The following is a 25,373-nucleotide window of genomic DNA, read 5'->3' as shown; positions in this document are numbered from 1 at the left end:
AGTTTTTGTAATAAATCTTTTCACCGCTTCCCTCAGACCTATCGTTCTCAGTGTTGAAGTGATTGACCATCGAAGACACTGTCTCGCAGCTCACTTAACTGAGAGTTTCTTTGCAAGTCATTTGCTGTGAAAATTGGATCATCACAATGCAACGATACACTGCTCCTGCCAAAGGAAAAATGTCCTTAACCATTTGAGCGTGTTTGGAAATTACAGTGCGGCTTTCGAATAAAATACCAATATGTCAAAGCTTTACACTGCATGAAATTAACACCATATTTTACAATCGTCCAAAATGCGTGAAATAGTGTTGGGAATAACAAGAAATTGTCTATTTATTTGGAAAAAACGGCAACAAACTTTGGAACAGACTTTGGAACATTTGATTATATTTGTACATTTTTATGCAATATATTCGATTCCTTTTTATTTCACCCACAAAATATGCAGTCAGTACACTTTACATATATTCTGTGAAGCGCTTTGAGGTGCCTCGAAGAAGTGATAAGGTGCTGTGTCAAATGCGAGGATTATTATTAAGGATTTTCATTATTTAGACATTACAATTCCTCACAGCTAATGTCACCCTTATCTTTCAAGAATCACTGGAATGACCTTGGGAAGGTTACAATCTGTCGTTTACAGTTTGTCAATCAAAATGAATGCAAGTTCTCCACAAGGAACCTACCGTTTATTTCCTAAGAACATTTTTTTTCTGTAGTTTGAGATTAGTCAATAAACCCTAATGGACTGAAGTGGAAATCTCACCCGGGTCTACAGTTACCATGTGGAGTCCCGTAACATAGTGGTGAGAGCGCATGCCTCTCAAGTGAGAGGACCTGGTTTTGATTCCTGGGCAGGACAAAACCTTAGGCGAGTTTCCTTACTCCACACCCTCTGTCATATTAGCTGTAAGTAGGAACCTGGTTGTTAGTTGATTGGTGGATCGCTTTCCAGGGGTAATAATCCCTAAAACAATTGTGGTCACTCAATCCACAACTGTTCGACCACAAAATATACAGTCAATCGACTTTACAGTCTATTTGGTGAAGCGCTTTGAGACGTCTCAATGACGAGATAAGGCGCTACATCAAATGTAATGATGATTATTATTATTACAAATTGAATTCCCCAGTTTGCTAAATCTTAAGTGCCAATAAATTGGAGACATTGCAAATAGAGTTTGTGTGACTTTGCTGCTTTAGAGTAGATAAGGCTAAATCATGGAGGGAGAATGTGAGTGCTGTATAAATGCTTGTCATGCTGGAGTGCTGCCTTTGGGTCCAATGAGGTATTTTAGGGAGTGGAGCAGCAATATTTTATAATAATAACAATCCTTGCATTTAATATAGCACCTTATCACGACGTTGAGACGTCTCAAAGCGCTTCACAGAATATTACCCCTGAAAAGTGATCTGCCAATCCTACTTAGTGCTCGGTAAACAGAGGCACGTGGAATAAGTTTTAATATGAACAGCCAATCTTATGGAATATAAAAATAAATCTTGCATTTGGTAAAGCGCTTTTCATGTTAGGAGGACGTCTTAAAGCGCTGACAGAATTTTACTGTAAAGTATAGCGACTGTGTGCTTTGTGGGTGAGTGATATCCCCACAGACAACCACAGCAAATCCTGTGAGACATCCTCACCAATGTGAAAGGCAGTGTATCAAATGCAAGGGTGAATCTTCTTGTTAAGTATTATATTTTAAATACCAGACCCTTTTTGTTTTACTTCTGCGGAACAGAATTTGCTTAATCTCGATGTTCCTCCTTTGTTGGGTATTTAAACCAACTCCAAGCTACTTGTTTGGAATGTACATATAACGTAAATAATATATTAACATAAGGTAAGTGTACTCCTTCCCCATTTTCAAGTTGCGCCCGAAGGCCTTCCTCTTCGACCGTGCTTATGGTCATCTCCTCCCTCCCCCTGGCTCAGCGCCATGTTCCGCCACTATCGAGCGCTCTGGGATGCTATCCTGCATGAGGGGCGCTGTGTAAATACAAGATGTTATTATATTGTGTTGTATTGTGGGCTAGTCTGTGGTTTTCAGGTGATGCCTGGCATTGCCTTTTGAGTTGAGGCTTTTCATTGTTTAAACAGTTATAATTCTTACTTCGTTTCATTTCACTCTCACGCTTTATCTGCTCCTTCTTATTTTCTTTGCTCTACTCTAATGCTTCTTTTCATGGACTAGCTACTCGGCACCAAATCAGTTAGCGTTGACATAAACCTTAATCACAAAGTCTTTGTGTAGCTATTCTTATTAGTTGCTATAGGTTAGTCCAGGGAAATCAATTATTTCCAGGGAGATGTGTCAGAGAGCGTTACTGTGTGCGAGTTATGATGGTATCCTTTTCCGTGTCTATTAGTTTGCCCACAAAGCATACAGTCGCTCCATTTTACAGTATATCACGTGAAGCATTTTTGAGGCGACCTGACATAAAAGGCGCTGTAGCAAATGTTATTACATAGAACCATAGAAATTTACAGCACAGGAATATTCAACTCGTTGTGTCTGAGCTGGTGCTTTGAAAAGAGCAGTCCACTCAGCCCCGTTTATCTATCTGCCTGTTTGCCTATATATTTCCAAGGTTATTTCCAGTGAATGCATCATTTAAATATTAATGCCCGCCTGTAACATAGAGCTACTTTCGAAGTCTTTGAAGATTCGTTATGTCCCTCAGCAAGTGATCACAGCTCACTGATTTTCCTCAGTTCTGCTTTTTGTATCCACCCTCCCCCCTCCACGAGAGTTGGTAGCAATTAAAGTTAATAATAATAATAATCCTTGCACTTGATATCGCGCCTTATCATGTCTTCGAGATGTCTCAAACCGCTTCACAGAATGTACTGCAAAGTGAATTGACTGTATTTTGTGGATGAAACGTGGCAGCCAATTGCTCGCAGCAGCGTCTCACAAACAGTCATGGATTGAATAATAATGTTATTATTATTATTTATTTTTGAAGGAGTTATCACCTCTGAAAAGCGATCCACCAATCGACTAACAACCGGGTTCTAACTTACAGCTAGGTAAACAGTGGCATGTGGGATAAGGAAACTTACCTAACATTTTGTCCCACCTGGGAATCAAACCCAGGTCCCCTCGCTTGCAAGGCAAGTGTCCTAACCAATACATTACAAGACTCCACATTGACCAGTAGGTGTATTGGTCATTGCAAATAACATGAGTTGCAATTCGTTTTCCTGGTACGCAAGATGTAGAGGCCATCTCTTGAAATTTGCTATTAAATCAGTTACGAGCAGGTTGTTTGTGAGTGAGGGAGAAAGCACTCTTAACTTAGTTTACGGTGGCGGATTTGAAACCGAAAATGGCTAGGTCAGAGGTGCTGTACCGCTGAAAGTGGGAATGAAAATGTATTGTTAAGTCAAGGGAGCAGAATACTTGTGAATAACATTGGAACGCCGTGCCGTGAGGGTTAAAATACCCTGTCCATCACTGTGACACTCTATCTTGGCAAACACAAAAGTGTAGTTTGCACTACATCTCAGCACCCTTGTTTCAAATTATTGCTTTTGAACTCACAGCAGAACAGTGAGTATGAACGAGCGAGGGAGGGAGGGAGGGAGGGAGGGTGTGATTTCTCCAAAGGACATTCAGATCATAATGTCCTTTGGATGTTCAGATAATAATCCCTTCAAAAAAATAATAATCATAATTTGGTCACTCAATTCATGACTGTTTATGAGACACTGCTGTATGCAATTTGTTGCTGTGTTTCGCCCACAAAATACACAGTCAGTAAGTCTGTAAGATTCTTACAAACTGTAAGATTCTTTCTGCAGATTCATTTCCCAGTTTAATGGTGGTGGTGGGAGGGAACTCGCCTCCTGTTGAACTCACTTCCTGCCCAACAATCCCCCCCTGCCCCACCCCCCAAATACCACTTTCACATCACGGCTGTTTGCAGGAGTCTTTGCCCACAAAACACACAGTCACTACACTTTACAGTAAAATCTTGTGAAGAGCTTTGAGACGTCCTCCTGGTGTGAATGACACTGTATCAAATGTAAGGATTATTACAGCATTAATTTCCAAGATTGTTAGTACAGTGTTGTGCTACAAAGACAAATGCAGACACCAACCAATGTTCTCTCAAAACCACAGCTCGGTCTCTTATATTGCCGATGCTTTGGGATATCTTGTGTCAAGGCCAATTTTCTTTCAGATCAAATAGTTTATAATTTACACAGCTTTGAGCCAAAATTGAGGCAGATCAAGTCAAATGATGATTGCCTTCTTGGATATTCTTGAGGCCGGAAGAAAGTATTGCAGAAATAATTCTATAAAACTGGCAAAGACACGTTCTGTAATCCTATTAAGACCCTAATAATGCAAGACAAGGTTTCAATGGATGGAAGCATTTGTTATAGAGCAATGAACCCATTAAATAGAAAGTTAAGAGTTGTACTACAAATCGAGCTCTGAGAAATATCAGGCTGGAACATAAAGTTTGCACTGAGGTTATTAAAAGGTTAACTATTTGAGTGCCAGGTTTTCAGTTGATTCCTTTTATTAATAATAATAATAATCCTTGTATCTGATATAGCGCCTTATCACGTCGTTGAGACTGCTCAAAGCGCTTCACGGAATATACTGTAAAGTGAATTGACTGTATATCTTGTGGGTGAAACGCAGCAGCCAACTGCGCACAGCAGCGTCCCACAAACAATTGTGGATTAACTGACCAAATTATTATAATTTATTTAGAAGCAATTATTACCCCCAGCAAGTGATCAGCCAATCGGCTAATAACTGGGTTCCTACTTAATGCTAGGTAAACAGAGGTGTGTGTGCAGTAAAGAAATTTGCCTAAGGTTTTGCCCCACCCGGGAATCGAACCCAAGTCCACTCTTGCGAGGCGAGTGCTTTAACCGCTGCTCTACAGTGTCTTGGTGAGGAAAAAATGCTCCTCACAGCTCTTTGCCTGTAAATATCCTCAGCCTTTGAAGAGCTCTCTCCGCCCACCCTCATGTGGCTAATGATTAATCAGCCATTAGATGCATATTGGGAATCTTCATGTAGTGTCTCTGCTGTTACCATCTGCGCAGTCAACGATTTCAGCATCGCCTGCCAAATATTTACAGCCTCACCATATGTACGATTTTAACAAGGTTACAATTGATCCACAAACTAATTCACTCCCTTTTCACACCCAAATCCGCAGCATATGTGTCGGACGTATCTCCTTGGTGCTTTCTACCCCCATCTGCTGCCCGCCGCCCCCCCACCTCCACAAATTTTTTTTTAGAGTTTCTTATGCCAGGATTATGAATGATAACTCGTCACCTGTTTAGAGTTGCAAAGTATATGGATTTAAATGACTTACAGAGAGAGAAAGAGAGACTGAATGGCACAATGGATTTTCTGCTTGAGCTACAGTTGAGGACATCATCGCCAACAATGCAGCCTTTCCCCCAGCAATGCGCGGGAGCATCAGCCTGGACTGTGAGTTCCGTTCGATTTTCTATCACATCAAACTGTCGAAGAAATCAGCCAAATTTCCAACAGAGTGACATCTTCTGCGCTGTTTGTTACCTGAGTGCACAATTTGCCCTTTCACATGCATGTAATTACTCTGGTAATTTTGGAAGGAGTCTGTGAAAGAACGGTAGATCTCTGTGGGTGCTTTCTACACGCAGCTGGTAAATGGCAGTGCTGGGTGTTTAATAGGCGAATGAAAACCTTTTTATTTTTAAGTTGAAAGCTGCAATAACCTAAGCTCATGCAACCAGCATCACTCGTCGTAACATTAACAGTCGTAGTCATCTTTGCATTCGATACAGCACCTTTCACGTCGGGAGCACGTCTCAAAGTGCTTCACAGGACATACTGTAGAATGACTGGCTGTGTGGACAAGCTTGCCCAGCTAGGACCACCCTGTCAGTCAGGGCTTTGGCTTGGAGGGTTAACGGAGCCGAGTGGACAAAATCCCTGAAACGCAAGTGTTTTTTTTAGTTCTTGCTTTATCACTCCTTCCTTTATCACTCTCATTCATCATTCATTCATTAAAATGTGTCTCACTCCGCAGGCTTCCCAAAGGCAGTCGTGTTTTTCTTCGGTATCAGCCCATCATTGCTACGATCAGACTTGATGAGATGTTTTGTTCCTAGTTTATCTTTGATTTTCTTTTCTTTCCCTCTTTCTCAACTTGTCTACGAAACCACGAGATTGTGTTGACTGGATGCATTGAGTTTGATAAATGACAAGAATTACAGCTTCCGTGCTGCCCCTGGTTCTTCCACATAGAACAAACCTCTCTGATCCCAAGTGCCTTGTTTTTTCTTCCTACCTTCATATTCTTCTTGTAACTCCAACAACAACAACTTGCATTTACATAACGTCCCTCACGCATGGAGGCGTCCTAGAACATTTGACAGTGGCAAAGCATGATGCCGAGCCAGGGGAGGGGGGAGGTTATGGTAGACACGGTCAACAGGGAAGGTCCTCAGGCACGCTGGAAGACGGGGAAGGAGGGGGCAAGACGGAGGGATAGAGGGAGAGGGTAACTCTCTCCCCCTGGCTCTGTGTCAAACTCCGCCACTGTGAAGAGCTCCGGGACGCTACCCCACGTGAGGGGCGCTATATAAATGCAAGTTGTTGTTATATTGTGTCAATCTTAGGTTGGGACCTGCAAATAGGATTAATATTGGAACTTTGATTTTCTCAATGCCAAGTATTTGATTGACTGTTGTTCCAAAAAAAATTACATAGCTCGTCAGAAAATATCTGTTTTTCAGTTGAGTTTGTAGCGTTAATGATGTATGGTTTAGGCAATTGCTAACATAATTGAAGGACACTTTAATCTGCAAATCAATTAGCAGCCAGTCTATTGTAATTGGTAGAATTAGTGCTAAATGAGTTGAACATAAAGGGAAAGGAGGAGAAGTGTTTTAAGTAATGCTCAGAAACAAAAAGCTGAAAATAATTTAACACTGAAGTTGAGAAGTATCAGTATCATCTATCAAATGCAGTTTCCTTCAAAATAATAGTAAAAAATAAATCTTGCATTTGATCTAGTGCATTATCATGCCATTGAGATGTCCCAAAGCACTTCACAGAATATCTTCTCAAGCGGATTGACTGTGTATTTTGTGGCAAAACGCAGTAGTCAATTGCGCAAAGTAGTGTCCCACGAACAGTCGTGGATTGAGTGACCATATTTTTTTATGGTCGATTATTACCGAAGGATTACCGGAAAACAATCTGCTAATCGACTAACAACCGGATTCATAGGTAAACAGAGCTGTGTGGAGCAAGGAAACTAGCCTAAGGTTTTGCGCTGCTCGGGAATCGAACCCGGGTCCTCTCGCTTACGGGGTGAATACGCTAACAACTATGTTGCGGAACTCCACTCCACTTCAAATATTAATATCTGAAGTTGATTTCTTAACAGTGGAAATAACTTTTCCCCTGACACATTTTACCCTTTCAAAACCCCTCATATTTTATGTATATCCATATATTATGTATATATTATATATGGTAATATGTTGTTCTATTTCATATATAATATATACAGTAATATATATGTGGTGCTATTTCATTATAAATAAACCCCTCATATTTTATATATATCCATATATTATGTATATATTATATATGGTAATATGTTGTTCTATTTCATATATAATATATACAGTAATATATATGTGGTGCTATTTCATTATAAATATATATGTGGTGAATTTCATTAACTGATGTATTAATTGTCACCGCCACAGATTGGGTTTAATTCAGTTACTGCTTTGCCAATTGAAATGGTGTTGCATGAATGAAATGCGTCATGGATTTGGGGATTAATTCCAGCCGCATAATGAATTGATTGATCTACAGGTGTGATTTGATTGTAATATATATTGATTCGACATACTTAACTGGCAATTTAAAACCTCTGACTGCCTTGTGGTGCTCAGAGGAGTAACCTGCAAACCATTAAAGCTTTTTAAAGGGTTAATTTTCATTCCTGCTTCTCCCAAACGCCCAACAGAGTGGAAGTACAGGAGTCATTTGATTTCCATCAAACTGGTGTCACTAAGTCTTAATGCACACGTCAAAACTCCTTTCGTCCTGCCAGGTCTGAGACATGCTGAGCGCCCAAATATTAGCTGACACAGAGAAGAGAGCTTTATGCTGTGAAGAAAAAAACTCCACAACAAAGTTAGTTAAAGTCAGACAAGGGGAGGAAAGGGTTGTTGACGGACTTTTATTTTGATATCCTCTCTCCTTTATTTTGATTCCTCACAGGAGAAATTGACACTTGATGTGATTGCGGTATTTTATCAGGGTCAATGGAGCAGAGCCGAGGAACCTCTGTCTTCACAGATCCTTGTGTGTGTCCCGTACTATCTGACTGTCCGTCACCAGCTATCTGTCAACACGAAGGTCACTGTCCCCTTCTGAAATTCTACTGTAGGATTCAAAGAACGTCTAATGGAGATGTTAAGAAATATTTTTTACCAGGACTTTAAACTGTCCTCTGACTTGCGATGATTCTATGGAAACTATTTGTTTCATTAGAATGTAGGAGAGGCCATTTCATACCATAAAATGTCAAGTATGACTGCTTTTTAATAAACATAAAAATCCTTTTTGCCTTGAAGTAAATGATTTGTGTCCCGTGGACCAGGATAGGACAGTAAATGTCAGTGGAGAGATGAGAGCTTTAAATTGTGGTGAATTTAGGATCGCCTAGTCTGGTCCTCGCTGGACAAGCAGTGGGAAGCTTTGCCAGACAGCGCTGGCTTTCAATGGCAAACTATGTGGTTTTGGTTGGTTAACTCCACCAGTTACCCCAATACACACTATTTGCAAACACTCATCCCCCCAGGCCTTGACTCTCGCCGACTTGTGCTTAATAACACTCCAGAACCAGATAAGTAGGGTGCATCCCTCCAGGGAAAGAGAGAGTATGTGCGCATTCCATTCCAGACATGAGGATGTCTATTTGTAGCTGGAATACATATGTAGAACTCTGTCTGGTTTGCAGCCTCTTAAAAGTCCTCAAGTGACATTTATGTCTTTTTTTCATTTCCTTCTCCCCACCCCCCCACCATCCCTGCCCGAGGTTGGATTGAGTTTGCAGGGATATCTGAGATATCACTGGAAGATATTTAATATTCGCTTCAATATCTCAAAACACACAATCTGACCCCCAAGTGGATTTGCAGAGAAGCTCACATTCATATTGATGGGTGTCTGGATTTCTAAAGGGAGATGTTATCCAGGAATCATTTCGTTTTTATTTCATTCAAATTTCCAGCTTCTCTAATGGAATATGAAACTGCTGATTGAAGCTTTCTTTTAAAGCTTCCTCCCCACCAACCTCTGGGGGTCTGCAGATCTTGCATCTGTAATAACAAAACCCCTCTGGCTCAAAGCAGAGTCCAGATACTTGGGGAATTTATGGTATTTCTGTCTGCGCACATCTCAGATGGAAGCTCAGCAAAGGATAGACATAGACATAGAATGAGAGACAAAGAGAGAGAGAGAGAGAGAGAGAGAAGGAAGCCTAAATCTTGTTTTTAAACTAACAAAAGAAATCTGAAAGGAATAATTACATTAAAAAGAGATTTTTACTAATAAAGATGCTTACTAATAAGGCCATTGACTCAAGTGAACTATATTCTCCCCTGGAACTGTTAATAATAATAGTAATAATATTCATGCAAGGATTATTACTATCTGTAATCCCCCCACTCCTGTCTTGATGTAACAACTGTTTCAAGTGTTTTCTCTTTTCTGCCCAAATTAAAATTCATCGCTTACAATTTAAAAAATATATTATACATAGACCTGAAATTCGGCTAATCTTAGATTTAAGACCATTTTGTCTTGTTAAAATTTTGAGATTGTGTGGAATCATGGAAAATTCACAAATTCCACGTTAACTTAGAAGCCATTTTTTTCTCATGAATTTATGAATTTTCTACAATTCTAAGTGATCATAGATTCTGACGCCCCAAAAATATGGTCTTAAGGTTAAGACTAGGTGAAGTTGCTGTCCTTGTGTCTCTTTCTCCCACAAAACATACAGTCAATTCACTTTACAGTATATTCTGCAAAGCGCTTTGAGATGTCTCAACACATGACATAGAGCCTTTCACGTCGGAAGGACATCCCAAGCTACTGCAACGACAGAATAAAGTTCTACATCAAACGCAAGATTATTATTATTTATTATATTGTTTCTGGATGAACTGATTGGATGGAAAGGTCAATTGGTGAAAGTATCAGCAAAAAATACAGATTAGGAACGGAAACCTGTAATAGCAAGTTAATAATTTGTGGGGAGAGAACAGGACCCAGGGGGAGAGGAGAACAACAACAACAACAACTTGGATTTATATAGCGCCCACTACGCCGGACGGCGTCTCAGAGCGCTTTACAGTAACGGATCCCGGGACTGAGCCGGGGGGAGGGGGAGGGGTGGGAAGGTGACCAAAGGCGCGGTCGAAAAAAAAGATCTTCAGCAGAGACCTGAAAATGGGAAGGGAGGGAGCGAGACGAAGGAAGTGAGGAAGGCAGTTCCAGAGCCTCGGGGCATAGTGGCTGAAGGCACGGCTGCCGAGGGTGGAGCGGAGAACTCGGGGGACGAGGAGGAGGCCAGACCCGGAGGAACAAAGGCAACAGGTACTGTTTTGAGGAGACAGGAGGTCAGAGAGGTCGGGAGATGCAGAGGAGTGCAGGGACTTGAATACAAGGGTGAGGGTCTTGAAATCGATCCTCTCTGGGATAGGGAGTCAGTGCAGTCTGGCCAGGACTGGGGTGATCGGCGTTTTGTGCGGGTGAGAATGCGGGCGGCAGAGTTTTGAAAGGCGGTGGAGGAGGATGGCGTGATCGACTGTGTCGAACGCGGCAGAGAGGAGGACAAGGAGGCAGAGGGAGCCCTGGTCACAGATAGAGAGGATGTCGTTTGTGACTTTCACAAGCGCAGTCGCTGTACTGTGTGCAGGGCGGAAACCGGACTGGAGGGGTTCGAAGAGGGAGTGGGAGGAGAGGTGTGCGCAAAGTTAGTTTGCAACAACGAATAGGGCAGCAATGGCTGGGGTTTGAGGGATCTAGGGAAGGTTTTTTCAGGAGGGGGGGTGATGACAGCAGTTTTGAGAGGGGCAGGTACTGATCCGGAGGAGGGGGACTGGTTGATGATGTCAGCCAGTAGTGGACAGAGGAGGGGGAGCTGGTGACCAGTAAGTTGGTGGGGAGGGGATCGAGGCAGCAGGTGGTGGGTTTCATGGAGGTGATTGTGGGTGAGAGGGAGGAGGGAGAGATGGGGAGTAAAGAATGTAGGATGGGGGTGGTGGTAGGAGCAGATGATGAGGAAGGTGAGGGGACAGAGAGGGCATGGTGGTGGGTGACAAGGGGCAGGTGGATGAGGCTGCCTGGCAGATGTTCAGTATTTTAGATGAAAAGAAGTCCATGACCTCCTCGCACTTGGCATTTGATACAAAGATTGAGGAGGCCTGAGGGGGGGCACGGAGGAGGTAGTTGGTGATGGAGAAAAGGATTTTAGCCTCCAAGATGATGTTGGAGTAGAAGGCCATTTTTGCGCTTGTCAAAGAACGACGGTAGCTGTGGAGATGCTCGAGCCACAGTTGGCGATGAACTGTCCGGCCAGTTTTTCGCCATCTGCGCTCAAGCAGACGGCTTTGGGTTTATTGGCGGCGGAGATGGTTGTTGTACCAGGGGGATCGGGTGGGTTTGGAGATGGTCCTGGATTTTAGGGGGACGAGGAAGTTGAAAGTGGAGGAGAGGCAATCATGGAGCAACTGGACGGCTGCTTCAGGATCTCCGCGAGTGGAAGGCCAGACGGATAGGATGTTTGATGATGAGAGGGCCTTTGTGAGGGTCTCAGGGGTAGCCTTTTCCAAGGGCGGTAGAGGATGGTTGAGGGCTTGGTGGAGGAGAGAGGGATGTGAGAGGAGAAGGAGATGAAAAAGTGGTCCGAGATGGCCTTGTCCACTATGCTGAGGTCGGAAATGTCAAGGCCCTGGGTGATGATGAAGTCAAGTGCATGACTACGGTTTTGGGTGGGTGAGTTTATATGGAGGGTAAGGTTTAGGAAGGAGAGGAGGGCAATGAAATCGGCAGAAGTGGTGCAGGGGGAGTTTAGATGGAGGTTGAAATCGCCCATTATGAGTAGGCGCTCGGAGCAGAGGGACAGGGAAGAGAGGAGAGTAGAGATGTTTGTGTGGAAGGAGCCGGGGGGCTTAGGGGGGCGGTAAACAAGGAGGATTTTCAAAGGGAGAGAGAGGTGGAAAAGGGTGAGGTGCTCGAAGGAGGGGAAGCAGCCAGAGGAGTAGGAGATGAGACCAAGGAAGGCTTTGGAAATGAAGGCCACCCCACCACCACGTTGGTTTGGACGGGGGGTGTGGTGGAAGGTGTAACTGGAGGGGAGGTTTCCACTAGGGGGACGGGGTCATTGGGGGAGAGCCAGGTTTCGGTGAGCCCAAGAATGTCAAGGTGCTCGTCCAGGATGAGGTCGTGGATGGTGAGGGCTTTATTTGAGAGGGAACGGACATTTTGGAGGGAAATGCTGGAGGGTGGGGAGGAGGAGATTGTGGTGTGGAGAGGAAGACAGACAGAGAGAGACAGAGAGAGAGAGTTCTGCTGACAGACTGTCTTGGTTATAATGGAATGTCATATACACATGAGCGCTCTTAACAAAACAGTAATGTTTATTTAACTGCCGTGAAAATGATTTTTCACAAATTTATAATACGCCTGTAATAGAATGTTAATGAAGGCAGATGTTTTCTCCGCAAAGATTTTGATGAGTTGCGACTTGTCCCCAGAAATTGGATACAAAGCATTAGTACAAGTCTCTTTGTGTTACTGGTGGACAGTTTTACTACCTAAGGGAAGCTTACATTTTTAAAGGCAACGGTCATAAGGTTGAATGAAATATCTGTGTATAAATCTATATTTTAAATAAAAGTTGTAGGAGATGAATTTTAATTTGGGCAGAAAAAAAGACAACAGCCCACAAAATACACAGTCACTTTGCTTTACAGTATTATAATAATAATACTAATAATCCTTGCATTTGATATAGCGCTGTATCACATCTTCTACACATCTCAAAACGCTTCACAGAATATACTGTAAATTAATTGACTGTGCATTTTGTGGGCAAAACTCGGCAGCCAATTGCGCACAGCAGTGTCCCACAAACAGTCGTGGATTGAAGTGACCAAGTTATTATTACTATGTTTTTGAAGAGATTATTACCCCAGGTAAAGTGATCTGCCAATCAACTAACAACCAGGTTTCTATTTTCCTCTAGGTAAACAGAGGTGTGTGGAGTAAAGAAACTTGCCTAACATTTTGCCCTGCCAGGAATTGAACCCAGGTCTCTCAATTCCGAGGCGAGCTCTCTAACCACTGTACTACAGGACTCCACAATTTTCTGGAGTATATTCTGTATATTCCGTGAAGCGTTTTGAAATGATAAAGCACTATATCAAACGCAAGAATTTTTTTTTTTTTTGTACGGGTTACAATATCATGACTCGTCGTGGGGAGGAGAAAAGCAATCGATCCAAAGAGGGATACAGTTCACTTGAGTAATTGGGCATATTTATTCTTCTCATTTAAAGCAAAATACCTTTTTCCTCTCTCTGGAATTGTTCCTTTTCGGATTTTTTTTGACTATATATCCTTGTGATGAGTGTGTGGTGAACCGCTATTAATAACAATGAGGTTGTGCAGAGTCACAATGGGATGGTGAGTTACATAAGGACATAAGGAGATAGGAATTGCTGGACAAAAGGCCAAGGTCTATTCAGTTTGCTTTCTACCATCCTGGTATCATGCATGCCATGCACATGTCCCAAACTATGATATGTGCCCTCAATATTACCCTTGCAGCCTTGAAGTGGAGTGACTAAGGTGCCTACCTGTTCTGCAGTGGCTCTGGACTGTGAGCATAAAGTCATTGACAATAACAAATAATATTTGAATAGCGCCTTTCGTATCAGAAGGAAGTCCCAAGGCGTTGGACAGTAGAGATCCACACCTGATTTGGTGGTTGGGATCAGGAGGGGTGAAGGGTGGGGGTGACTGAAGGCATGGTTGAAGAGGAGGGTCTTGAAGGAGACAAGGGAGGGGGCGAAGCGGATAGACTGTGGGATGGAGTTCCAGAGAGTGGGGCAAAGATGTTGAAGGCCCGCCTGCCAATGGTGGAGGGGACAAGGCGGGGGACGTGAAGTAGGCTGGAACCCACTGAACGGACGCAGCGGATAGATCGGAAGAGTGTTTGAACCAACAATCTTCCAACTCTGAGCCGAAGGCCAGTTAACTGAGCCAGACTGACACATTAAAGACCTAAAGTCTACGAAGAGCCGTAACTCTCTCTCTCTCTTTCTCTCTCTCTTAATGGCTTCAAGGTACCTGTGTAGTTATATTTTAAGCGTCTCAGTAATTGAGCGGCTGATTTATAACCTGCCGCTCGTTTATAGAGCAGCTCCTGCGTGAGCAACGAGGTCCATCAGAGGAATAGTGAGTGAAACCATCAAATTTCATTTTATGATGTAAATGCACCTTCTCAGATTACTCTAATACTTCACCACAGGCCTGTTTTATGACTTTTGCAGTGGCCTTGATTGTAAAACTGCATATTGGTGGCAGCCTAAACGGTCTTGGTCTCTCTGTCGTGCTTCAAAGCTGCTGTGCTCGCTCATCCGCCACAGCTACAGTCTCTGTTGATCTGTAAGCAACTCTACGGATACACTTTAAAGTAACCGGCAAAACTGATCGTTGGTTAAATTCAAACCGACCCATTGAACTACACAATGGAAAACCTCCCGTGCTCTTTTTGTGGGATCACATTTGCCACTGGTATTGTATCTCTTGTTTTAAAATGAAAAAAGTCATCTTTCTAAATATATACAGGGAAAATTTCACCCATTCCCTTCTCCAAAGTCAGGAAGATGCCAATATTTTGCTAAGGCTTTGGTCATGTCCCGCCAACCCCTCTTCTTCTCCATCCCCACCACCCACCCCCAAACTATCTCAGATTTCAGCACAATCCCACTAGGTCTCCGTGGAGCTCCTCAAGACATTATCTGGCATTTGCAGCCCTGCAGCATAGTGGTTAGAGCGCTCTGCTCACAAGCGAGAGGACATGGTTCCCTGGCTGGGTGAAAGCTTAGGTAAGTTTCCTTACTCCACACGGCTCTGTTTTTCCAGCAGTAAGTAGAAACTTGGTTATTAGTGGATCTGAGAATCACTTTCTGGGGCTATTAATCCCTCCAAAAAAATAATAAAATAATAATTTGGTCACTCAATCCACGACTATTTGTGTGCAATTTGCTGCCGCGTTTTGCCGACAAAATATACAACCAATTCACTTTACAGTATATTCTGTAAAGAGTTTTGAGACATCTCGACGTGATAAGACTTTATATCAAATGCAAGGATTATTTATTAATGTTGTTATTATTATCCTATATAACGGTACAAGTTACAAGTTGCTGAATGCGTATAAGAGATCCCAAGTCTTTGGTGCTTTTTTTCCCCCAAAACATTTTAGTCGTTTACAAAAGCTACACTGATGTTTATTCTTCTGGAGTTATTCGAGATGTTAAAACTCTGTTTGTCGCAAGTTTATTTTCGATGTTGTGTGACTCACTGATTTGCTAGATATCCATGCATGTCACTAACACTCTAAGTCCATAAATCGTCCCTTACGCAATAAATCCTTTCAGCACTCATATACCAAAGGATGTACAGAGACTTCTCTGCACTAAAGGGAAGAGAGAGAGTGAGAGAGAGACATGCAGGCTGAGTTCTGAAAATGATTCATTCAATGCTCTATATCCCACAGAAAGCAGACAAAATGATAATAGCCTGAGTGTGTTTGACTGATGAGTTCTGAACGACCTATATAGTTTGTGTTTCCCCTGGGATGATGGGAGTGAAGCTCATTTCTGTGTGTTACACGGCTTCAGAAAGGAACGGTCCCACTCTGTGTATTTGTAGGCGAACGCAACAGCCAGTTTGTGCACAGAAGGTACCAAACACAGCCTTGAAGTACTGATCAATTTATTTGGAGGATCGTTGGCCAGGACATGTAAGGGTGGGGGGAAACTAACTTCTCTGTTCAAAGATGCTTTGTCACCTTTAACCTCCACATGAATAGATTCTTGCATTTGTGATTATTATAGCACCTTATCATGTCGTTGAAACATCTCAAAGCGCTTCACAGTATATGCAGTGAAGTGGTTGACTGTATTTTGTGGGCAAAATGCGGCAGCCAATTGCACACAGCAGTGCCCACAAACAGCCATGGAGTGACTGACTAATTTTTGTTTTATTTTGGGGGATTGTTGGCCAGGACACTGAGAGAGAGAAACTCCCTTCTCTTTTCGAAAAGTGCCATAGGATCTTCAACATCCACCTGAACAGGCAGATGAATCCTCGGTTTAACAAATAAATAATCATCCTCTGTTTTAACGTCTCATCCAAAGGACGGCACCTCTGACAATGCAGGGCTTAGTGTGACACCGGATTGAAGCATCAACTGCAAGTCCCTGATGTACGAGTTTGAATTGAATCCACAAACCTTCTGACCCAGAGCTAGCAAGGAGGAACCTTACAATTATCCGAATTCACCCAAAATTGGAAAGTGAGGCTCTGAATTCGGTCCCATCGTGTGCTGAGAGTTTGAGTTATGTTTTGCGATGTGAAGCATTACGATGTTCAAATGCTTCACACATTCTTTGTCAATGAGTCCCCATCAAATGCCTGCTCTTTGTCCCTGTGATGTGGAGTCCAGTAACTTAGCAGTTAGAGCACTTGCCTCGCAAGCAAGAGGATCTGGGTTTGATTCCTGGACAGGTGAAATGTTGGGCAATCTCCCCTACTCCCCATGCCATTGGTCAAAATGGACACTTTAATGGACAAACCATAAATTCTCCTGCTCATCGAATTGTATCTTCACTTGTGCGTGTATGTGAAGCCGTGGTCCATCGCAGCTGTACTTTATTTGCTTCTCCACGTCGCAGGCATAGACAAGAGATTTGAGGAGTGAGAACAGATTGATGACTTGCAGCTAGGTAAGTAATTACTCGGTAGATGGCTGTGTGCTTGTGTCTGTTTTTCTGTGCATCAAAATGTCACTCTCTCTTTCACAGAGGACAAAGCAAATGGTCTTCACTCAGGAAGCTTGCATCAAATCCTACGGGTGAGCATCAGAACAGTTCGGGGTATCCACAAGTCTTGTTACCCCCATTTTGTTTCTACAATGCACTGACCACCAACTGAAACATATGGAAGAATAATACTAATTGTAGTTAGAAGTACTTAATTGTATTCAGCATAACAACAACAACAAATTACATTTGAATAAAGTCTTTCACGTTGGGAGGATGTCCCAAGGCGCTGGACAGTCAGAGATTTGGACCTGAGCAGGGGTTGGGATCAGGAGGGGTGGAGGGCAGGAAGGGTAGGGGTAGGAGGGTGACCAAAGGCGCGGTCGAAGAGGAGGGTCTTGAGACATGCCTTGAAGGAGGCAAAGGATGTAACGAGGCAAAGGGATGGAACAGACAGGTTGGTATGGAATTAGCAGATTAGAGAGGTAGGAAGGAGCAAAGTCATGAAGGGCTTCTTACAAATAAGGATGAGGATTTTGAACTCCATCCTCTGGGATTGGGTAGCCAGTGGAGCCGGGCGAGGGTGGGGGTGATAGGGTCACGGAGACTGGTGCAAGAGTGGACATGAGCTGTAGAGTTCTGGATGATCTGCAGCTTGTGGAGGCAACAGTTGAGAAGACCGACAAGCAGGGAGTTGGCGTAGTTGAGCCTAGATATGATAAATGTGTGGTTGAGGGTTTCGGAGGCCTGAGGGGTGTGGCAGTGGCGGAGTCGGGCAGTGTTGTGGAGGTGGGGGAAGGTAGAGCAGGTCATGGCATGAATGTGAGGTAGAAAGAACAGTTGAGGATTAAACAAAACGCCAAGGTTCTGGACTGGATCAGTGAGGTTGAGTTTGCATCCTTGGATGGTGATGCTATCAGTGCCTGAGGTGTGGAGGCGCTGACGGGAGCTGATCAACTGGACATTCAACTGGAGAAAATTAGGTCTCATGCAGGACATGACGCCTGACTAACATTCTGTCAGGACAGCACTGGTCCTGGAGTCGAGGGTGTAGGTAGATAGACAGAGTTGGATGTCATCCACATACATTTCAAGGTCGACACCAAGTTAAACAAGTGTTAAACAAGTGTTTAACTATATTTAGACGTCCAGAGGATCAGTGTGTGTGTGTGAGCGCCATCATTTTCATTGCAGATAATGACCCGTCGCCATGGTTGGTGCTATATGTTCCGTAAGATGGATGGAGTGAGGAGGCGACATGTATCTCTGACAGCTTGTTTCAGTTCTTCCCTAGTCTTGTATCTTGGTTTTGTAATAGGGGGATAAGAGGATTTTGAAATCTGTACAAGCATAGAAAAGTACATCCACTCCGATAGTTCTAGGTGAACATTTAGGAGATGTTTCAACGTTCCTGAACTAAAGGGTCCCTCAGGATGTTAGTCCAGCTCATTCCATACCCAGACTGGGACCTCTTTTCCCCTCGCCTTATTGGCAAGCTCGGAAAACTTCCAGAATAATCATCCTACTGTCTTCCCACCACAGCAACAAAGTGTGAAAGGCCTCAACCACAATTCCTGGGAACCTGTTCCAGTCATTAATTAACCTATTAACCCTGCAAGCCAAAACCCTAAGGGTAATGTGGTCCCAGCTGGACAAGCAGTGGGAAAGCTTCAATGGCAGTCTAATTCGGTTTTAGCTGGTTAGACTCCAGAAGTTACCCCAATGTGCACACTGGGGTCCCCAAGCCTTGGCTCTTGCCAACCTGCGCCTAATACTTTCTGGAATTAGGTAAGCAGAATGCATCCCTCCAGGGAGAGAGTGCGCATTCCATTCCACAATCTATCTCTGGGGTTTCCATGTGCAGGTGGGATGCATAGAATTCTCAGTTTGGTTTGGATACTCTTAAGCAACGGTGATGGGTTTCCGCATGTGTCAGACACCTGGCTGGCTGAAACAAAAATTGCCCTCTGTGTCAAAAAAAACCTTCCTGGTGCCTGTCTTGAAATTGCTCCTTTACAGCATGGAGTCTCTACCCTCTTGTTCTGCTGTTCTCATTTGCATCTTAAAGTATTGTTCTGGGTTTACTTTCTCAATCTTGCTCAAAGTCGTATATATATATATATATAGATATATATAATAATCCTTGCATTTGATATAGCACTTTATCCCAAAGCGCTTCACAAAATATACTGTAAAGTGAATTGACTGTATATTTTGTGCGTGAAAGGCGGCAGACAATTGCGCACAGCAGCGTCCCACAAACAGTCGTGGATTTAAGTGACCAATTTATTATTTTTTTTTGAAGGAATTATTAGCCCCGGAAAAGCGATCCGCCAATCGACTAACAACCAGGTTCCTACTTACCTCTAGGTAAAAAGAGACGTGTGGAGCAAGGAAATTTGCCCAACATTTTGCCCTGCCTGGGAATCGAACCCAGGTCTCTCTCTTGCGAGGCGAGTGCTCTAACAGCTGAGATACAGGACTCCACACATATATATTGAGCTGCCTCCCATGAGAGGCGGTGAGACGAAGTGTTGGGGTCAGTTGTGATGGGTGTCTGAGGCCAATCACTGGGTCACTGATTGTGGCTGCTGTTACGACAGAAAAGGCAAAGTTAGTGTGGAGCTCTGCGTTTGCCAAGCTGTCTCTGTTTTTAAGGGAACTGCATGAGAACCCTCCTGTGGGAACCAAGTCATTTATTTGGGTACATCAGATTTATACTGTGACAGTCGTAACAAGAGGCACGTGCTCACAATCGCAAAGCACAGATTAGAATTAGACCCTAGGTCTGTTTGAGATAGTTTGTGCTGTGAGACTTTCCTATTAATTGAGATACCACACGATAAACTTGATGAGAGGCTAAACCGAGGTCCCGTCTGTGTCCTTTCAGATGGATGTTAAAGAACCCACTTTAAAGGCACCACTTGAAAAGAAGAATAGGATTCCTCTCTCCCGCTGTTCTGCCTGACAACCCGTCAGATAAAAAATTGGTCATCAGCTTCGTGACTGTTTGTGGGACGTTGCTGGGCATAATTTGGCTGCAGCATTCGTCCATGAAAAAAAAATTGCTGTCAATTACTCTTGGGACATTTCATCAAAATAAGGTGTTAGATCAAATGCAAGGAGTGTTAATCCACGTCTTGCTGTTTATATAAAAATATACTAGGCCACATTTTGAAGGATGCTGAATTCCTGATGATTGACGTATGCTGTGATGCCGTGCAAAAGTTTTATTTTTAATGAAACTTACTCGCCAGCCTAGCAACTCCGGTGTGTGATTCTCTAACACTTTTATGGATGCAAGGTTCACATGTCCCTCATGCCCTCCGTTCCACCATCGATGCCGTGCTCTCTGCCACTATGCCGCAAAACTCTGGAACTCTCTCCCTCAATCCTTCTGCCTCACCCCTTCCTTCTTGATCTGCAGGTTGCACCTGAAGACCTTCCTCTTTGACTGTGCTTACGGTTACTTCCTCCCTCCCCCCACTCGGCTTTGTGCTCCTCCACCGTCAAATGCTCTGGGACATTACCCTGCGTGAAGAGCGCTATATCAATGCAAGCTGTTTTTGTGGCTGTGGAGATTGGTGTGCAATGCTAACACACACAAGTTATTTTTAAGCGGAAGCATTTGTCCATTGCACTGTCGACCAGAACTCCTCAGCCTAGATGTAGCAATCAGCTGTGTATCTTTGACGTGGAACTGTGACTTTTGGGGCTTGGGTTTATCAGAGAAGCTCAATAAGGACATTCGTCATAAGGCATGGGAAAGCTTTCCAATTCGAGATCTTAAAGTTCCTGTTTGTCCCAATGGGAGAAAAAATCATTCACTAAGACTGAATTTCTATTGCAGCTGATTCCTCTCAAACAGTTCATTGATTTTTCTTTCCTGGCATCACTCTGTTTCCTTATCTAGTCATACAAAGCTGATGGCAGCGACATTAGTACTGTTGTGAGGACAAGAGAAAGTCACGCACAGTATCATTCCTAAAATTCAGTGCTCAAAGCTTGAGAACAAAGCTGGATTTACTGCGAGCTCTAGATCCGAATGGTCGCATTGAGAAGGGTCTGTATTCCCACCTTCCCAAACCAAATTTGTCGCATTCATTGCAAATTTTGAATCCACGGTACATTTTGCATCAAGAACAGCAACTATAACTATCCAGAACAATACACTATACAGGTTTGGGACAAGACCTGTGCATGCGACTGCCAGGATGGTGGAAGGCAAACTGGATGCACCTTGGTCTTCTTTCATCCAGCAAATTCTTATGTTCTAACCGCAGGGAGCTAAGTCGGCAGATTGTGAACCGGGGCGGGTGAGACTTGTGGTTTGCAAACCGTGAGCTCGCAATTGACGTGCCGGCGAGCTTTGTGAATTATAATCTTGGTGAAATCAGGTGATATCAGGTTTGTGCCAGAATCCACTGTAACTGCAAGTGTAGTGCAATGCGAAGCACGCTGTCGCGAACTCGCTAAACACCCATTATCCTCCGTTTCACTATCAGTTGCCGCACTTTCAGTCACTGCGCCCCAATACTCTGGAGCCCTCTTCCTCTATCCCTCCTCCTTGCCCCTTCCTTCCCCATCTTCAAGTCATGCCTGCAGATCTTCCTCTTCGACCATGCCTATGGTCAAAACCCTCCTCCCCCCGGCCCAGTGTCGTGCTCCACCACTGCCCCGCTCTGCCTTCCCCCACCTCCACAACATCGCCCGGCTCTGCCACGGTCTCACAACGCAGGCCGTCGAAACCTTCATACACAAATTCATAACATCCAGGCTTGAATATGCAAATTCCCTGCTTGTCAACCTCCCCAAGTCCTCCCCCCATAGGCTAAGGATCATCCAGAACACTGTGTCCTCTCCCACACCAGGCTCCGTGATCCTATCAACCCATCCTCACCCGACTCCACTGGCTTCCCATCACAGAAAGGATACAGTTCAAGATCCTGGTCCTCATCTTCAAAGTCCTCCATGGCCTCACTCCCTCCTACCTCTTCGACCTCCTTCCTATAGCCACTCTGTCCCCACCCTCTGGAACTCCATCCCGCAATCCCTCTGCCTCGCCCAGTCCCTTGCCTCGTTCAAGACCCATCTTAAGACCCTCCTATTTGACCGCGCTTTCGATCACCCTCCTTCCCCCCTCCCCCATCCACACCGCCACTGCCCAGCCACAGCTCGGGTCCGATACTCTGACTGTCCAGCGCCTTGGGACGTCCTCCCAAAGCGAAAGGCGCTATAGAAATGTAATTTTGCTGTTGTTGTTGTCAAGCACTCTGGGATGCTACCCTGCATGAGGCGTGCTATATAATTGCAAATTGTTGTTTTATCAAATGTAAATCTTGTTATACAGTACGTGGGGCTGTATTCTGTTCTAACCCAAAAAAAATTCTGGAGACTGAAACTTTGCAATCAGCTGCTCATGTGGGGTGTCAGGTCAGAAAGGAACAGGGCCAAGTGGGAATCATAACCCTAAAATCCTGTGGTTGTAGTTGCAGGATTACACCTTAATCCCAGGGGGAATGTGCTGAGAACCCATCGCAGTTCTCTCCAATTCCTGCCAGACTGTCTGATTCACCCGCAGTCGCCCGCCAACGTGGGTTTCATATTGACCGTACAATCAAGAAATTAATATTTTATGGGAACTCGTTTGTATTCTCTATCGGTGCCGCAATTATTTAAGGCGGGATGTGACTGTTTTATCAATGAGACTGGCCTTGAAAGACACAGTTTTAAAACATAGGGAGGGAATGGAGCTCATCGTACAGCAATAATAATCCTTGCATTTGACATAGCGTTGTTGAGATGCCTCAAATCACTTCACAGAATATACTGTAAAGTGAATTGACTGTATATTTAGTGGGTGAAATTCGAGCCAATTGCACACAGCTGTTTCCCACAAACAGCCATGCTTTGAGTGACCACAATTTTTTTTAAGGGATTATTATCCCTGGAAAGCAATCCACCAATTGACTGGCTAATAATAATAATTTCAGAGGGTAGCAATTCCACGAAGGAATATTTGTCTCAAAGCTTTCTGTTCCACAGTGTTGATTTCACGCACAAAACCACGGGCAATCCTATAGCTTTCCTCCTTTCATTTGAAAGTTTTTGCTGTTTAATGGTGTTTTTTGAGGGGTTAGCTGGGTGTCTGACACATTCCAAACCTATCACCTTCCTTAAGAGTGTCCAAACCACATCGAGATCCACATGTGTGTATCCCTTTGCTGACCAACAACCTTCAGCCAACCCCCAGGTGAAATCGTTCGTTCACTTCATGGCTGTTTGCAGGATGTTGCTGTGTGCAAATTTGATGCCTGCAAAATACAGTCACTAATCTTCACAGAGTGTCCTGTGAAGCGCTGTCAGACATCTTCCCGACGTGAAAGGCGATGTATAAAATGCAAGGAGAATATCTGGCCACTGAGCACTCCCCTCAACACCCCCCACCCTGGATGCATTCTTTCTCCAAGAGACATTTGGTGCAATCAGAGATGCAATCGGCATTTATTGCCATGTGGAGATACTAATTATAAATTATACATTGCTACTTTTTGCTACTTATTCCAATTAATTTCCACATACCCGCTTGATCACGCTTTTGAAGCATTAAGGAAGCATAAAGTGCACTGCTAGAGAAATCGTATTGTTTATTGCTGGACACCACTTTACTTGAGTTTATAACTATTAATGGGGAGATCAAGGAGAAGCATTCATCTATGGAGAGATAATTAACAATACTTTATGAGGTTTTGTTGAATATCATTGAAGAAAAATCCAATCAAATAAAACTGGATCCACACACCAAAGGAGAGGCCATTGAGATCCAATATGTGGGGAAAAAAATATGTTTAATATTGAGGAAGATTTGCTGGGTCACAATTATCAACTACCAATACCTTGGATAATTGATGGCACGGCTTTTTGTGGGACACCAGTGTGCGCAATTAGCTGCAGGGTTTTGCCAACAAAATATATACAGTCAATTCACTTTGCAGTATATTCTGTGAAGCGCTCTGACACGTCTCAACGGCTTGATAAGGCGCTTTATCAAATGCAAGGATTATTATTATTATTTATATTGGGAAAAGCTTACCAACACCCACAGTAAAACATAAAGCTCACTGGTGTGAAATTAAAGAGAGGAACGGGATTGAGTCTCTGACTCCAAGTTAGAATTGGAGATCGAAACGTGCACCTTTAACCTTCTCTTTAAATCTTTATTCAAGTTGCATTTGATATAACGCTTTTCACGTCTTCTCGACGTCTCAAAGCGCTTCACAGAATTTACTGCAAAGTGAATTGACTATATATTTGTGGGTGAAACGCGGCAGCCAATTGCGCACAGCAGTGTCCCACACACATTGAAGTGACCAATTTACTATTTTTTTGAGGGATTATTATCAGGCGTGTGGAGTAAGGAAACTTGCCCAAGGTTTCGCCCTGCCGGGATTCAAACCCAGGTCTCTCGCTTGTGAGGCGAGTGCTCTAACCACTGAGCTACAGGACTCCATAAATTAGTTTTGCTAATGGACTGAATCAAAGTGCCTGTGGAGATGGATGCTTTGAGGAGTTGTGAAATTTATTCTTGTGCTCAGTCGTCAGTCCCCTGACTGCTCAAGAGTTGGTCTCTATCTTAACATTTATTTTTTTTCTGTTTGGATGTGGAGGGAGGGAGGGGGGAAAGAGGATAAAAAACTTTGCATTTCATATTGTACCTTTCAACAACAACAACAAATTACATTTGTGTAATGCACATCCAGTGCGCTGGACAGTCAGTGGTTTTTAGACCCGAGCTGGGAATTGGGGTGACACCCAACTCTACCTTTCCTCCTCTACTCTCAACTCCACGACCACCGATGTCCTGACAGCCTGCCTGTCCAACATCGAGTCCTGGACGAGAGACAACTTTCTTCAGCTCAACGTGCGAAAAACCGAGGCCCTCCTGATTGGCTCACGTCAGCGCCTCCGCACCTCAGGCGCTGACACCATCAGCATCCAAGGCTGCACTCTCCACCTCTCAAAGCCAGTCAGGAACCTCGGCGTTTTGTTCGACCCTGAGCTGTCCTTTCTCCCTCACATCCGCACCACAACTGGCACCGCCTTCCATCACCTCCGGAATATCGCCAGATTACGGCACTACCTCACCCCTCACGCTGCTGAAACCCTGGTCCACGCCTTTGTCACCTCAAGGCTGGACTATGGGAACTCTCTCCTCGCCGGCCTTCCCGGCACCTCCCTCCACAAGCTGCAGG

The sequence above is a fragment of the Callorhinchus milii genome, unplaced genomic scaffold (assembly GCF_018977255.1).
Source record: "Callorhinchus milii isolate IMCB2004 unplaced genomic scaffold, IMCB_Cmil_1.0 Scaffold13, whole genome shotgun sequence".
Taxonomy (NCBI): Eukaryota; Metazoa; Chordata; class Chondrichthyes; order Chimaeriformes; family Callorhinchidae; genus Callorhinchus; species Callorhinchus milii.
The sequence above is the reverse complement of the archived record's forward strand: the minus strand, read 5'-3'. Positions refer to the sequence as shown.